Genomic DNA, 14,974 nt, shown 5'->3' on the forward strand with positions numbered 1-14,974 from the left:
ATAAATGGAGAGAACCTGAAAGCATTTCCCTTGAGAACGGGAACCAGACAAGGATGCCCTTTACCACCACTCTTATTCAACATTGTGCTGGAGGTCCTATCCAGAGCAATTAGGCTAGACAAAGAAATAAAGGGCATCCGGATTGGCAAGGAGGAAGTAAAATTATCTCTATTTGCAGATGACATGATCTTATACACAGAAAACCCTAAGGAATCCTCCAGAAAACTACTGAAACTAATAGAAGAGTTTGGCAGAGTCTCAGATTATAAGATAAACATACAAAAATCACTTAGATTCCTCTACATCAACAAAAAGAACATCGTAGAGGAAATCACCAAATCAATACCATTCACAGTAGCCCCCAAGAAGATAAAATACTTAGGAATAAATCTTACCAGAGATGTAAAAGACCTATACAAAGAAAACTACAAAGTACTAGTGCAAGAAACTAAAAAAGACCTACATAAGTGGAAAAACATACCTTGCTCATAGATAGGAAGACTTAACATAGTAAAAATGTCTATTCTACCAAAAACCATCTATATATACAATGCACTTCCGATCCAAATTCCAATGACATTGTTTAATGTGATGGAGAAACAAATCACCAACTTCATATGGAAGGGAAAGAAGCCCCGGACACGTAAAGCATTACCGAAAAAGAAGAAGAAAATGGGAGGCCTCCCTCTACCTGATTTTAGAACATATTATAGAGCCACAGTAGTCAAAACAGCCTGGTACTGGTACAACAACAGGCACATAGATCAATAGAACAGAATTGAGAACCCAGATATAAATCTGTCCACATATGAGCAGCTGATATTTGACAAAGGCCCAGCGTCAGTTAATTGGGGAAAAGATAGTCCTTTTAACAAATGGTGCTGGCACAACTGGATATCCATTTGCAAAAAAATGAAACAGGACCCATACCTCACCCCATGCATAAAAACTAACTCCAAGTGGATCAAAGACCGAAACATAAAGACTAAAACGATAAAGATCACAGAAATAAAAATAGGGACAACGATAGGAGCCCTAATACACGGCATAAGCAGAATACAAAACATTACCAAAAATGATGAAGAGAAACCTTAACTGGGAGCTCCTAAAAATCAAACACCTATGCTAATCTAAAGATTTCACCAAAAGAGAAAAAAATCACCTAAAGCTTGGGAAAAAATTTTCACTGTGACATCTCCGACCAGCGCCTGATCTCTAAAATCTGTATGATTCTGTTAAAACTCAACCACAAAAAGACGAACCACCCAATCAAAAAGTGGGCAAATGATATGAACACGCACTTCACTAAAGAAGATATTCAGGCAGCTAACAGATATATGAAAAAATGTTCTCGATCATTAGCCATTGGAGAAATGGAAATTAAAACTACGATGAGATTCCATCTCACTCCAACAAGACTGGCATTAATCCAAAAAACAGAAAATAATAAATGTTGGAGAGGCTGCAGAGAGACTGGAACTCTTATACAAAAAGAAGAAAGGGCCAAAATCAAAGAACTATCCCTACAGCTTGAACAAATAGAAAGAGAGCAACAAAAGAAACCCACAGGCACCAAAAGAAAACAAATCATAAAAATTAGACCTGAACTAAATGAAAGACGAAACAGAAAAACAACTGAAAGAATTAACAAGACCAAAAGCTGATTTTTTGAAAAACTCAGCAAAATTGATAAACCATTGGCCAAACTGACAAAAGAAAAGCAGGAGAGGAAGCAAATAACCCAAATAAGAAATGAAATGGGTGATATTACAATAGACCCAACTGAAATTAAAAGAATCGTATCAGGTTACTATGAAAAACTATATGCAAACAAATTTGAAAACCTAGAAGAAATGGATGAATTCCTAGAAACACACTACCTACCTAAACTAACACAAACAGAGGTAGAACAACTAAATAGACCCATAACAAAAAAGATTGAAAAGGTAATCAAAAAACTCCCAACAAAAAAAAAGCCCTGGCCCGGAGGGCTTCACTGCAGAGTTCTACCAAACTTTCAGAGAAGAGTTAACACCACTACTACTAAAGGTATTTCAGAGCACAGAGAAGGATGGAATACTACCAAATTCATTCTATGAAGCCACCGTATCCCTGATACCAAAACCAGGTAAAGACACCACAAGAAAAGAAGATTATAGACTAACATCCCTCATGAATGCAGATGCAAAAATCCTCAACAAAATTCTAGCCAATAGAATTCAGCAACATACCAAAAAAAATTCATAATGGCCAAGTGGGATTCATACCAGGTATGCAGGGATGGTTCAACATTAGAAAAACAATTTCTATATTCCACCACATAAATAAAACAAAAGACAAGAATCACATAATTTTAGCAATTGATGCAGAAAAGGCATTTGACAAAGTTCAACACTCATTCATGATAAAAACTCTCAGCAAAATAGGAATAGAAGGAAAATTTCTCAACATAATAAAGAGCATTTATACAAAGCCAGCAGCCAACATCACCCTAAATGGAGAGATCGGGAACCAGACAAGGATGCCCTTTATCACCACTCGTATTCAACATTGTGCTGGAAGTCCTAGCCAGGGCAATTAGGCTAGATAAAGAAATAAAGGGCAACCAGATTGGCAAGGAAGAAGTAAAAGTATCTCTGTTTGCAGATGACATGATCTTATGCACAGAAAACCCTAAGGAACCCTCCAGAAAACTACTGAAACTAATAGTTCAGCAGAGTATTGGGATACAAGATAAACATACACAAATCAGTTGGATTCCTCTACACCAACAAAAAGAACATTGAAGAGGAAATCACCAAATCAATGTCATTTACAGTAACCCCCAAGAAGATAAAACACTTAAGAATAAATCTTACCAGAGGTGTAAAAGACTTATACAAAGAAAACTACAGTACACTTCTGTAAGAAACCAAAAGACACTTACAGAAGTGGAAAAACATACCTCGGTCATGGAAAGGAAGACTTAACATTAAAAAAATATCTCTTCTACCAAAAGCGATGTGTATACATTTAATGCAATTCCGATCCAAATCCCAACGACGTTCTTCAATGAGATGGAGAAATAAATCACCAATTTCATGTGGAAGGGAAAGAGGCCCTCGATAAATAAGGCATTACTGAAAAAGAAGAACAAAGTAGGAGGCCTTACTTTACCTGATTTTAGAAATTATTATACTGCCACAGTTGTCAAAACAGCCTGGTACTGGTACAATAACAGATACATGGACCAATGGAACAGAACTGAGAATCCAGACATAAATCCATCCACCTATGAGCAGGTGATATTTGACAAAGGCCCCAAAACAGTTAAATGGGGAAAAGACAGTCTCTTTAACAAATGGTGCTTGCATAACTGGATATCCTTCTGCAAAAAAATGAAACAAGAACCATACCTCACACCATGCACAAAAACTAACTCAAAATGGATCAAAGACCTAAATATAAAATCTAAAATGATAAAGATCATGGAAGAAAAAACAGGGACAACGTTAGGAGCCTTAATACATGGCACAAACAGTATAGAAAACATTATAAAGAACGTAGTAGAAAAACTAGATAACTGGGAGCTCCTAAAAATCAAACACCTATGCTCATCCAAAGACTTTACCAAAAGAGTAAAAAGACTACCTACAGACTGGGGAAAAAGTTTTTAGCTATGACATTTCTGATCAGCACCTGATCTCTAAAATCTACACAATACTGCAAAAACTCAACTGCAAAAAGACAAATAACCCAATTAAAAAATGGGCAAAAGATATGACTAGACACTTCACTAAAGAAGACATTCAGGTAGCTAACAGATATATGAGGAAATGTTCACGGTCATTAGCCATTAGAGAAATGCAGATTAAAATTACAATGAGATTTCATCTCACTCCAACAAACTCCAACAAGGCTGGCATTAATCCAAAAAACACAAAGTAATCAATGTTGGAGAGGATGTGGAGAGACTGGAACACTTCTACACTGCTGGTGGGAATGTCAAATGGTACAACCACTTTGGAAATTGATTTGGCGCTTCCTTAAAAAGCTAGAAATAGAACTACCATATGATTCAGCAATCCCACTCCTTGGAATATATCCTACAGAAATAAGAGCCTTTACACGAACAGATACATGCACACCCATGTTTATTGCAGCACTGTTTACAATAGCAAAAAGATGGAAGCAACCAAGGTGCTCATCGACGGATGAATGGATAAATAAATTATGGTATATTCACACAATGGAATACTACACATCAATAAAGAACAGTGAGGAATCTGTGAAAGATTTCATAACACAGAGGAACCTGGAGTGAAATTAGTCGGTTGCAAAAGGACGAATATTGTATAAGACCACTATTATAAGAACTTGAGAAATAGTTATACTAAGAAAACTTTTTTGTGGTTACGAGAAGGGGGAGGGAGGGAGGGTGGGAGAGGGGTATTCACTAATTAGATAGTAGATAAGAACTACTTTAGGTGAAGAGAAAGACAGCACATAATACAGGGGAGGTCAGCACAATTAGACTAAACCAAATCAAAGAAGTTTCCTAAATAAACTCAATGCTTCAAAGGCCAGCGTAGCAGGGGCAGGAGTCTGGGGACCATAGTTTCAGGGGACATCTGAGTCAACTGGCACAATAAAATCTATTAACAAAACATTTTGCATCCCACTTTGAAGTGTGGCTTCTGGGGTTTTAAACTAGCAAGCAGCCATCTAAGATGCATCAATTGGTCTCAACCCACCTGGATCAAAGGAGTATGAAGAACACCAAGGACACAAGGTGATTATGAGCCCAAGAGACAGAAAGGGCCACGTGAACCAGCAACTACATCAGCCTGAGACCAGAAGATCTAGATGGTGCCCGGCTACAACCGATGACTGCCCTGACAGGGAACACAACAGAGAACCCCTGAGGGAGCAGGAGAGCAGTGGGATGCAGACCCCAAATTCTCTTAAGACCAGACTTAATGGTCTGACTGAGACTGGAAGGACCCCGGTGGTCATGGTTCCCAGACCTTCTGTTGCCCCAGGACAGGAACCATTTCCGAAGCCAACTCTTCAGACATGGATTGGACTGGACATTGGAGAGGGATGCTGGTGAGGAGTGAGCTTCTTGGATCAGGTGGACACTTGAGACTATGTTGGCATCTCCTGCCTGGAGGGGAGATGAGAGGGTGGAGGGGGTTAGAAGCTGGAGAAAAGGACACGAAAAGAGATAGTGGAGGGAGAGAGCAGGCTGTCTCATTAGGGGAAGAATAATTGGGAGTGTGTAGCAAGGTGTATATGGGTTTTTGTGTGAGAGACTGACTTGATTTGTAAACTTTCACTTTAAAGCACAATCAAAATTATTTAAAAAAATAAAAAAACCAAACCCAGTGCCATCGAGTCAATTCCATTTAAATTAAAACCAAGAAGGAAAATATCATTCTCCTTAATACAGGAAGGCAATGATGCCTCCTGTTGTCAGTTATATTTAACACATTAAAACAAAAACTTAAAGAGGAAAAGAGTAATGTATATAGGAAAGGAAGAAATACAATATTACAATGTTTGCATGCATCAACGCATGCCTATACAACTCTAAGATTATCAAATAAAAGTAAATGAAGGTAATAAATTCAGAATTTATAAGGTAAATTTTCAAAAAAAAGCTGCATCCCTATGTACTAAGATAGAAAATACAATGATAAATAATTCATTTATGATAAAGACATAAACCATAAATTAATAAATCAAGATTTATACTCAATATTATTAAAAATGTATAAAAGGAAAATAGGAAGGCAGGGAAAGGAAGACATAAATCAATAGAGATATATCATGCTCTTGCTTGGAATGTCTAAAAGTAGCAAGAATGAAACAGGCCCTAATTTGAATTGTATTACATCTTTATATTAATCTAAAGTCTCCATGGGATCTTTTACTCAACTTGACAGATTGATAGTGAAATTTGCCTAGAAGAATAAGTAGGCAAGGATACTAGGTACATTATTTTCTTAAATGTAAACATGGAAAATTTATCCTCTGAGATTTTAATCTTCAGCAAAGAAACAATCATCAAAGCTTTATGGCATTGGATTAAGAGGAGGGATTCTAACAATGCATCCAAACTATTATAAGGAACTTAATAGTTGATAAACCAGAAGTAATACATGTATAAGGAAAGAATCGCTATTTAGTAAATAGTTGAGGGACTGCTAGATATCAGAATGAAGAATAAAGAATTATAACATACTACACTGCAATACATTCCAGGTGGGACTTTTAAAAGTCAATTTTTTAAAAACAACATAGAATAGCATTTTTACCCCAGATGTGAACAAGAGACAAAATTCTTGATTATAAAAAGAGATAACCGGTTGCCATCGAGTCGATCCCGACTCATAGTGACCAGGTAGGACAGAGTAGGCCTGCTCCACAGGGTTTCCAAGGAATGGCTGGTGGATTAGAACTGCTGACCCTTTGGTTAGCAGCCAAGCTTTTAACCACTGCACCACCAGGGCTCCGAAAAGAGGTAAGGTGAATTAATTTATATGTATTAAAATAAAGAAATAACTTTTTACATTAAGGAGTGTGTGCAATAAAATGACATGAAAGAGACAAAAAAAATCTGTGCCATCACTAATAAAACAAAACAAAAAAAAAAGAGTAGAACTGCCTCATAGAGTTTCCAAGGAGTGCCTGGGGGATTCGAACTGCCAACCTTTTGATTAGCAGCCATAGCTCTTAACCACTATGCCACCAGGGTTTCTTTCTTCACTAATAAATGTGGACACAAATACCGGTTGCTGTCAAGTCGATTTCCAAGGCTGTAAACCTCTACGGAAATACACTGCCACATCTATTTCCTGCGGAGCCGCTAGTGGTTTCAAACTGACAATCCTTCTGTTAGCAGTCCACCACTTTACTACTGCACCACCAAAGCTCTTATAATTTAAACCAGTGGTTCTCAAAGTTTAGTGTGAATCAGTGTCACCTGGAGGACTTATTAAAGCACAGATTGCTGGGCTCCACCCCTGATTTTCTGATTCAGTATGTCTGGGGTGAGGTCTGATAATGTGTATTTTTATTTTTTATTATGCTTTAGATGAAGATTCACAGGGCAAATTAGTTTCTCATTAAACAATACACATATTGTTTTGTAACACTGGTTGCCAACCCTGAGATGTACCAACACTCTCCCCTTCTCCATCTTGAGTTCCCCATTTCCATTCCTCCAGCTTTCCTGACCCCCCAGTCTTCTTGTCCTTGCCCATTTAGTCCCCATTTAGTCTTGTATACATGGCTGAGCTAGGTGTATTATTATTTGTTTTAAGGGCCTGTCTAATTTTTGGCTGAAGGATGAACCACAGGAGTGGCTTCAGTACTGAGTTAAAAAGGGTGTCCAGGGGCCATATTCTCGGGGTTTCTCCAGCCTCTGTCAGACCAGCAAGTCTGCTCCTTTTTTTGTGAGTTTGAATTTTGTTCTACGTTTTTTTATAGTTCTGTCCGAGACCCTCTATTGTGATCCCTGTCAGAGCAGTTGGTGGTGGTAGCCAGCACCATCTAGTTGTGCTGGGCTCAGTCTGGTGGAGGCTGTGGTAATTGAGAACTTGTGTTTTTAGCAAGTATCCAGGGGATGCTAATAATGCTGGTCCTGGGCGTCAAGGGTGTTATGGATTGAACTGTGTCCCCCAAAAATGTCTGTCAACTTGGCTAGGCCATGATTCCCAGTATTGTGTGATCATCCACCATTTTATCATCTAATGTGATTTTCCTATGTGTTGTAAATCCTACCTCTATGACATTAATGAGGCAGGATTACAGGCAGTTATGTCAATAAGGCAAGACTCAATCTACAAGATTAGGTTGTGTCTTGAGTCAATCTCTTTTGAGATATAAAAGAGAGACGCCAGCAGAGAGATGGGGGAACCTCATACCACCAGGAAACAAGAGCCAGGAGAGTGGTGTGCCCTTTGGACCTGGGGTCCCTGTGTTGACAAATTCCTCCACCAAGGGAAGATTGATGACAAGGACTTTCCACCAAAGCTGACACAGACAGAAAGCCTTCCCTTCGAGCTGACGCCCTGAATTTGGACTTCTAGCCCCCTCAACTGTGAAAGAATGAATTTCTGTTTGTAAAAGCCATCCACTTGTGGTATTTCTGTTACGGTTGGATAACTTAGATAAATAGATAACTAAGACAGAGTTTGGTACTGAGAGTAGAGTCTGTCTTAGTTATCTAGGAGAATGATGGCCCCATTCTCCTAGTCCATCTGCGTGGTGACCCTACCCCTTTAGCCCCAGCAGGCCCTGTTCTACTGTCCCTTGGGCATACCAGTCCTGCCCCCTCAGCTCTGGGCACTGGATCTGGTCCCATCTCGCTGGCACCTGTAAACAGCAGCCCCACACTCCAAAACCAAGTTGATGAAGATCTGACTCTTCCAAACCTAGCTGTTACACTAGAAACGGCGCACACAGCAAGAAGCAGTGGCAGAAGCAGGAAGCAGAAGCTGAAGAGACAAAGAACACAGGAAGCAGAGCTGCCTCAGTCTCAAAGGGTAGGGCCATGACCTCTGGGGTCTCAAAAGATGGAGGTGCCACAGCCTCCTAGGTTTCAGAGGCTAGAAGAGAACTTGAAGTTTATTGTATTTTTAGTAAGTATCCAGGGGATGCTAATGCTGCTTGGTCCTTGACATCAAGGAGAATGACCCTCTGTCCTGTTTCCTTTCTTCCATCTTAGCAGTACACAGATTTTGCAGCAGAGTGAGCCTTCTCTTACCTTTCTCTTGTACAAAGCACAGGCCTTCACACTCAGGGGCAAGTGCAGCCTAGAAGGAGGGGGTGTCCCTCTGACCTGTTCCTTCCTTGCAAGCACCTAATGGAGGAGAAGAGAGCCTTCTCAGGACTCCCATACATGGGGCTTGATGGAAAGTGAGCCTTCTAGCTAATTCACACAAACCCAAGGTGTGATGGAAATTGAGTCTGCTCCTTATCATGTGTGGAAATGTGCAAAAACAATCACACACATCTAGGGTGCAGGAAATGGAATTCCTTCAGTATCCCATACCCATGTACACAAGAGAGATCATGAATCAGGGTATGAGCTTTTTCTATTCTCATCCCAGACCAAGGATTTTCAGCTGATTCATTCAGTGAATCATACATTCATTCAACAAATATTTATTGAGTGTCTGCTATATGTTAGGCACTCTTTGTACCAAGGGTCCATCAGTGAGCCAAAGAAACAAGAATCCTTACTGTATTAGGGGGAGACAGGCGATGAACAAGTAAAAAACATATTGTGTCAATTGGTGATAAGTGCTCTGGAGAATAATAGTGAAGGAGATAAGGAGTGGGTGGCGGCAGTGGCAATGGTGGTGAAGAAATTTCAGGATCAAGCAGAGGAATCAGGAAAGACCTAGTGTGTTCTAGGAACACCAAGGGGGTCATTGTGGCAGAAGCCAGAGGGGTGAGAACTAGTAAGATATGATGGGAGAAAGGGAAAGCAAATTGTCAGTACGTACCTCTAAAAGGTAAGGACTATTTCTTTTTTTTAAAAAAACGTTTATTGAGCTTCAAGTGAATGTTTACAAATCAACTCAGACTGTCACATATAAGTTTATATACACCTTACTCCGTTCTCCCACTTGCTCTCCCCCTAATGAGTCAGCCCTTCCAGTCTCTCCTTTCCTGACGATTTTGCCAGCCTCCAACTCTATCCTCCCATCCCCCCTCCAGACAGGAGATGCCAACACAGTCTCAAGTGTCCACCTGATATAATTAGCTCATTCTTCATCAGCATCTCTCTCCTACCCACTGTCCAGTCCCTTTCATGTCTGCTGAGCTGTCTTCGGGAAGGGTTCCCGTCCCGTACCAACAGAAGGTTTGGGGACCATGACCGCCAGGATTCCTCTAGTCTCAGTCAGACCATTAAGTATGGTCTTTTTGTGAGAATTTGGGGTCTGCATCCCACTGATCTCCTGCTCCCTCAGGGGTTCTCTGTTGTGCTCCCTCCCAGGGCAGTCATCGGTTGTGGCCGGACACCATCTACTTCTTCTGGTCCCAGGATGATCTAAGTCTCTAGTTCATGTGGCCGTTTCTGTCTCTTGGGCTCTTAGTTATCGTGTGACCTAGGTGTTCTTCCTTCTCCTTTGATCCAGGTGGGTTGAGACCAATTGATGCATCTTAGATGGCCGCCTGTTAGCATTTAAGACCCCAGACGCCACATTTCAAAGTGGGATGCAGAATGTTTTCATAATAGAATTATTTTACCAATTGACTTAGAAGTCCCCTTAAGCCATAGTCCCCAAAACCCGCCCTTGCTCCGCTGACCTTTGAAACATTCAATTTATCCTGGAAACTTCTTTGCTTTTGGCCCAGTCCAGTTGAGCTGACCTTCCATGTATTGAGTATTGTCCTTCCCTTCACCTAAAGCAGTTCTTATCTACTAATGAATCCGTAAAAAACTCTCTCCCACCCTCCCTCCCTCCCCGTAACCACAAAAGTATGTGTTCTTCTCAGTTTATACTATTTCTCAAGATCTTATAATAGTGGTCTTATACAATATTTGTCCTTTTGCCTCTGACTAATTTCGCTCAGCATAATGCCTTCCAGGTTCCTCCATTTTATGAAATGTTTCACAGATTCATCACTGTTTATCGATGCGTAGTATTCCATTGTGTGAATATACCACAATTTATTTAACCATTCATCCGTTGATGGACACCTTGGTTGCTTCCAGCTTTTTGCTATTGTAAACAGAGCTGCAATAAACATGGGTGTGCATATATCTGTTTGTGTGAAGGCTCTTATTTCTCTAGGGTATATTCCGAGGAGTGGGATTTCTGGGTTGTATGGTAGTTCTATTTCTAACTGTTTAAGATAACGCCAGATAGATTTCCAAAGTGGTTGTACCATTTTACATTCCCACCAGCAGTGTATAAGAATTCCAATCTCTCCGCAGCCTCTCCAACATTTATTATTTTGTGTTTTTGGATCAATGCTAGCCTTGTTGGAGTGAGATGGAATCTCATCGTAGTTTTAATTTGCATTTCTCTAATGGCTAATGATCGAGAGCATTTTCTCATGTATCTGTTAGCTGCCTGAATATCCTCTTTAGTGAAGTGTGTGTTCATGTTCTTTGCCCACTTCTTGATTGGGTTGTTTGCCTTTTTGTGGTTGAGTTTTGACAGAATCATATAGATTTTAGAGATCAGGCGCTGGTCGGAGATGTCATAGCTGAAAATTCTTTCCCAGTCTGTTGGTGCTCTTTTTACTCTTTTGATCAAGTTTTTTTTTTTTTTTTTTAGATGAGCATAGGTGTTTGATTTTTAGGAGCTCCCTGTTATCTGGTCTCTCTTTTAATTTTTGGTAATGTTTTGTATTCCGTTTATGCCTTGTATTAGGGCTCCTAGGGTTGTCCCTATTTTTTCTTCCATGATCTTTATTGTTTTAGTCTTTATGTTTAGGTCTTTGATCCACTTGGAGTTAGTTTTTGTGCATGGTGTGAAGTATGGATCCTGTTTCACTTTTTTGCAAACGGATATCCAGTTATGCCAGCACCATTTGTTAAAAAGACTATCTTTTCCCCAATTGACTGACACTGGGCCTTTGTCAAGTATCAGCTGCTCATATGTGGATAGATTTATATCTGGGTTCTCAATTCTGTTCCACTGGTCTATGTGCCTGTTGTTGTACCAGTACCAGGCTGTTTTGACTACTGTGGCTGTATAATAGCTTCTGAAATCAGGTAGAGTGAGGCCTCCCACTTTCTTCTTCTTTTTCAGTAATGCTTTGCTTATCCGAGGCTTCTTTCCCTTCCATGTGAAGCTGGTGATTTGTTTCTCTATCACATTAAAAAATGTCATTGGAATTTGGATTGGAAGTGCATTGTATGTATAGATGGCTTTTGGTAGAATAGACATTTTTACTATGTTAAGTCTTCCTATCCATGAGCAAGGTATGTTTTTCCACTTAAGTATGTCCTTTTTAATGTCTTGTAGCAGTGCTTTGTAGTTTTCTTTGTATAGGTCTTTTACATCCTTGGTAAGATTTATTCCTAAGTATTTTATCTTCTTGGGGGCTACTGTGAATGGTATTGATTTGGTGATTTCCTCTTCGATGTTCTTTTTGTTGATGTAGAGGAATCCAAGTGATTTTTGTATGTTTATCTTATAACCTGAGACTCTGCCAAACTCTTCTATTAGTTTCAGTAGTTTTCTGGAGGATTCCTTAGGGTTTTCTGTGTATAAGATCATGTCATCTGAAAATAGAGATAATTTTACTTCCTCCTTGCCAATCTGGATGCCCTTTATTTCTTTGTCTAGCCTAATTGCTCTGGCTAGGACTTCTAGCACAATGTTGAATAAGAGCGGTGATAAAGGGCATTCTTGTCTGGTTCCCGTTCTCAAGGGAAATGCTTTCAGGCTCTCTCCATTTAGAGTGATGTTGGCTGTTGGCTTTGTATAGATGCCCTTTATTATGTTGAGGAATTTTCCTTCAATTCCTATTTTGGTGAGAGTTTTTATCATAAATGGGTGTTGGACTTTGTCAAATGCCTTTTCTGCATCAATTGATAAGATCATGTGGTTTTTGTCTTTTGTTTTATTTACATGGTGGATTACATTAATGGTTTTTCTAATATTAAACCAGCCTTGCATACCTGGTATAAATCCCACTTGGTCATGGTGGATTATTTTTTTGATATATTGTTGAATTCTATTGGCTAGAATTTTGTTGAAGATTTTTGCATCTATGTTCATGAGGGATATAGGTCTGTAATCTTCTTTTTTTGTGATGTCTTTACCTGGTTTTGGTATCAGGGAAAGGGTGGCTTCATAGAATGAGTTAGGTAGTATTCCGTCATTTTCTATGCTTTGAAATACCTTTAGTAGTAGTGGTGTTAACTCTTCTCTGAAAGTTTGGTAGAACTCTGCAGTATAGCCATCCGGGCCAGGGCTTTTTTTTGTTGGGAGTTTTTTGATTACCGTGTCAATCTCTTTTTTTGTTATGGGTCTATTACTTGTCCTGCTTCTGATTGTGTTAGTTTAGGTAGGTAGTGTTTTTCCAGGAATTCATCCATTTCTTCTAGGTTTGCAAATTTGTTAGAGTACAATTTTTCGTAATAATCTGATATGATTCTTTTGATTTCATTTGGGTCTGTTGTGATGTGGTCCTTCTCGTTTCTTATTCGGGGTATTTGTTTCCTTTCCTGTATTTCTTTAGTCAGTCTAGCCAATGGTTTATCAATTTTTTAAATTTTTTCGAAGAACCAGCTTTTGGCTTTGTTAATTCTTTCAATTGTTTTTCTGTTCTCTAATTCATTTAGTTCAGCTCTAATTTTTATTATTTCTTCTGGTGCCTGACGGATTCTTTTGTTGCTCACTTTCTATTTGTTCAAGTTGTAGGGACAGTTCTCTGATTTTGGCTCTTTCTTCTTTTTGTATGTGTGCGTTTATCAATATAAATTGGCCTCTGAGCACTGCTTTTGCTGTGTCCCAGAGGTTTTGATAGGAAGTATTTTCATTCTCGTTGCAGTCTATGAATTTCCTTATAACCTGCTTAATGTCTTCTATAACCCAGTCTTTTTTCAGGAGGGTATTGTTCATTTTCCAAGTATTTGATTTCTTTTCCCTAATTTTTCAGTTATTGATTTCCACTTTTATGGCCTTGTGGTCTGAGAAGATGCTTTGTAATATTTCGATGTTTTGGACTCTGCAAAGGTTTGTTTTATGACCTAATATGTGGTCTATTCTAAAGAATGTTCCATGTGCGCTAGAAAAAAAAGTATACTTTGCAGCAGTTGGGTGGAGAGTTCTGTATAAGTCAATGAGGTCAAGTTGGTTGATTGTTGTAATTAGGTCTTCCGTGTCTCTATTGAGCTTCTTACTGGATGTCCTGTCCTTCTCCGAAAGTGGTGTGTTGAAGTCTCCTACTATAATTGTGGAGGTGTCTATCTCACTTTTCAGTTCTGTTAAAATTTGATTTATGTATCTTGCGGCCCTGTCATTGGGTGCATAATTACTTAATATGGTTATGTCTTCCTGATCAATTGTCCCTTTTATCATTATGTAGTGTCCTTCTTTATCCTTTGTGGTGGATTTAAGTTTAAAGTCTATTTTGTCAGAAATTAATATTGCTACTCCTTCTCCTTTTTGCTTATTGTTTGCTTGATATATTTTTTTCCATCCTTTGAGTTTTAGTTTGTTTGTGTCTCTAAGTCTAAGGTGTGTCTCTTGTAGGCAGCATATAGACGGATTGTGTTTCTTTATGCAGTCTGAGACTCTCTGTCTCTTTATTGGTGCATTTAGTCCATTTACATTCAGCGTAATTATAGATAAGTGTTGTCATTTTGATGCCTTTTTATGTGTATTGTTGACAATTTCATTTTTCCACTTACTGTTTTGTGCTGAGACATTTTTCTTTGTAAATTGTGAGATCCTCATTTTCATAGTATTTGACTTTATGTTTGCTGCGTTGTTACGTTTTTCTTGGTTTTTATTTTGAGTTATGGAGTTGTTGTACCTCTTTGTGGTTACCTTAATATTTACCCCTGTTTTTCTAAGTAAAAACCTAACTTGTGTCGTCCTATATCGCCTTGCATCCCTCTCCATATGGCAGTTCTATGCCACCTGTATTTAGTCCCTGTTTTTGATTATTGTGATCTTTTGCATATTGACTTCAATGATTCCCTGTTTTGAGCATTTTTTTTTAATTAATCTTAATTTGTTTTTGTGATTTCCCTACTTGAGTTGATATCAGGATGTTCTGTTCTGTGACCTTGTGTTGTGCTGGTATCTGATATTACTGGTTTTCTGACCAATTTCCTTTAGTATTTCTTGTAGCTTTGGTTTGGTTTTTGCAAATTCTCTAAGCTTGTGTTTATCTGTAAATAACTTAATTCGCCTTCATATTTCAGAGAGAGTTTTGCTGGATATATGATCCTTGGCTGGCAGTTTTTCTCCTTCAGTGCTCTGTATATGTCATCCCTTTGCCTTCTTGC

At 38.9% G+C, this 14,974-nt stretch overlaps 1 protein-coding gene across 2 annotated transcripts in view; it reads right to left on the reverse strand.

Moving 5' to 3' along the window:
• The window catches only part of CLCN5 (chloride voltage-gated channel 5), a 274,764-nt gene that overhangs the window by 99,224 nt on the left and 160,566 nt on the right, over positions 1–14,974 (reverse strand). The window lies entirely within an intron of this gene.

Source organism: Elephas maximus, chromosome X, assembly GCF_024166365.1.
Source record: "Elephas maximus indicus isolate mEleMax1 chromosome X, mEleMax1 primary haplotype, whole genome shotgun sequence".
NCBI lineage: Eukaryota > Metazoa > Chordata > Mammalia > Proboscidea > Elephantidae > Elephas > Elephas maximus.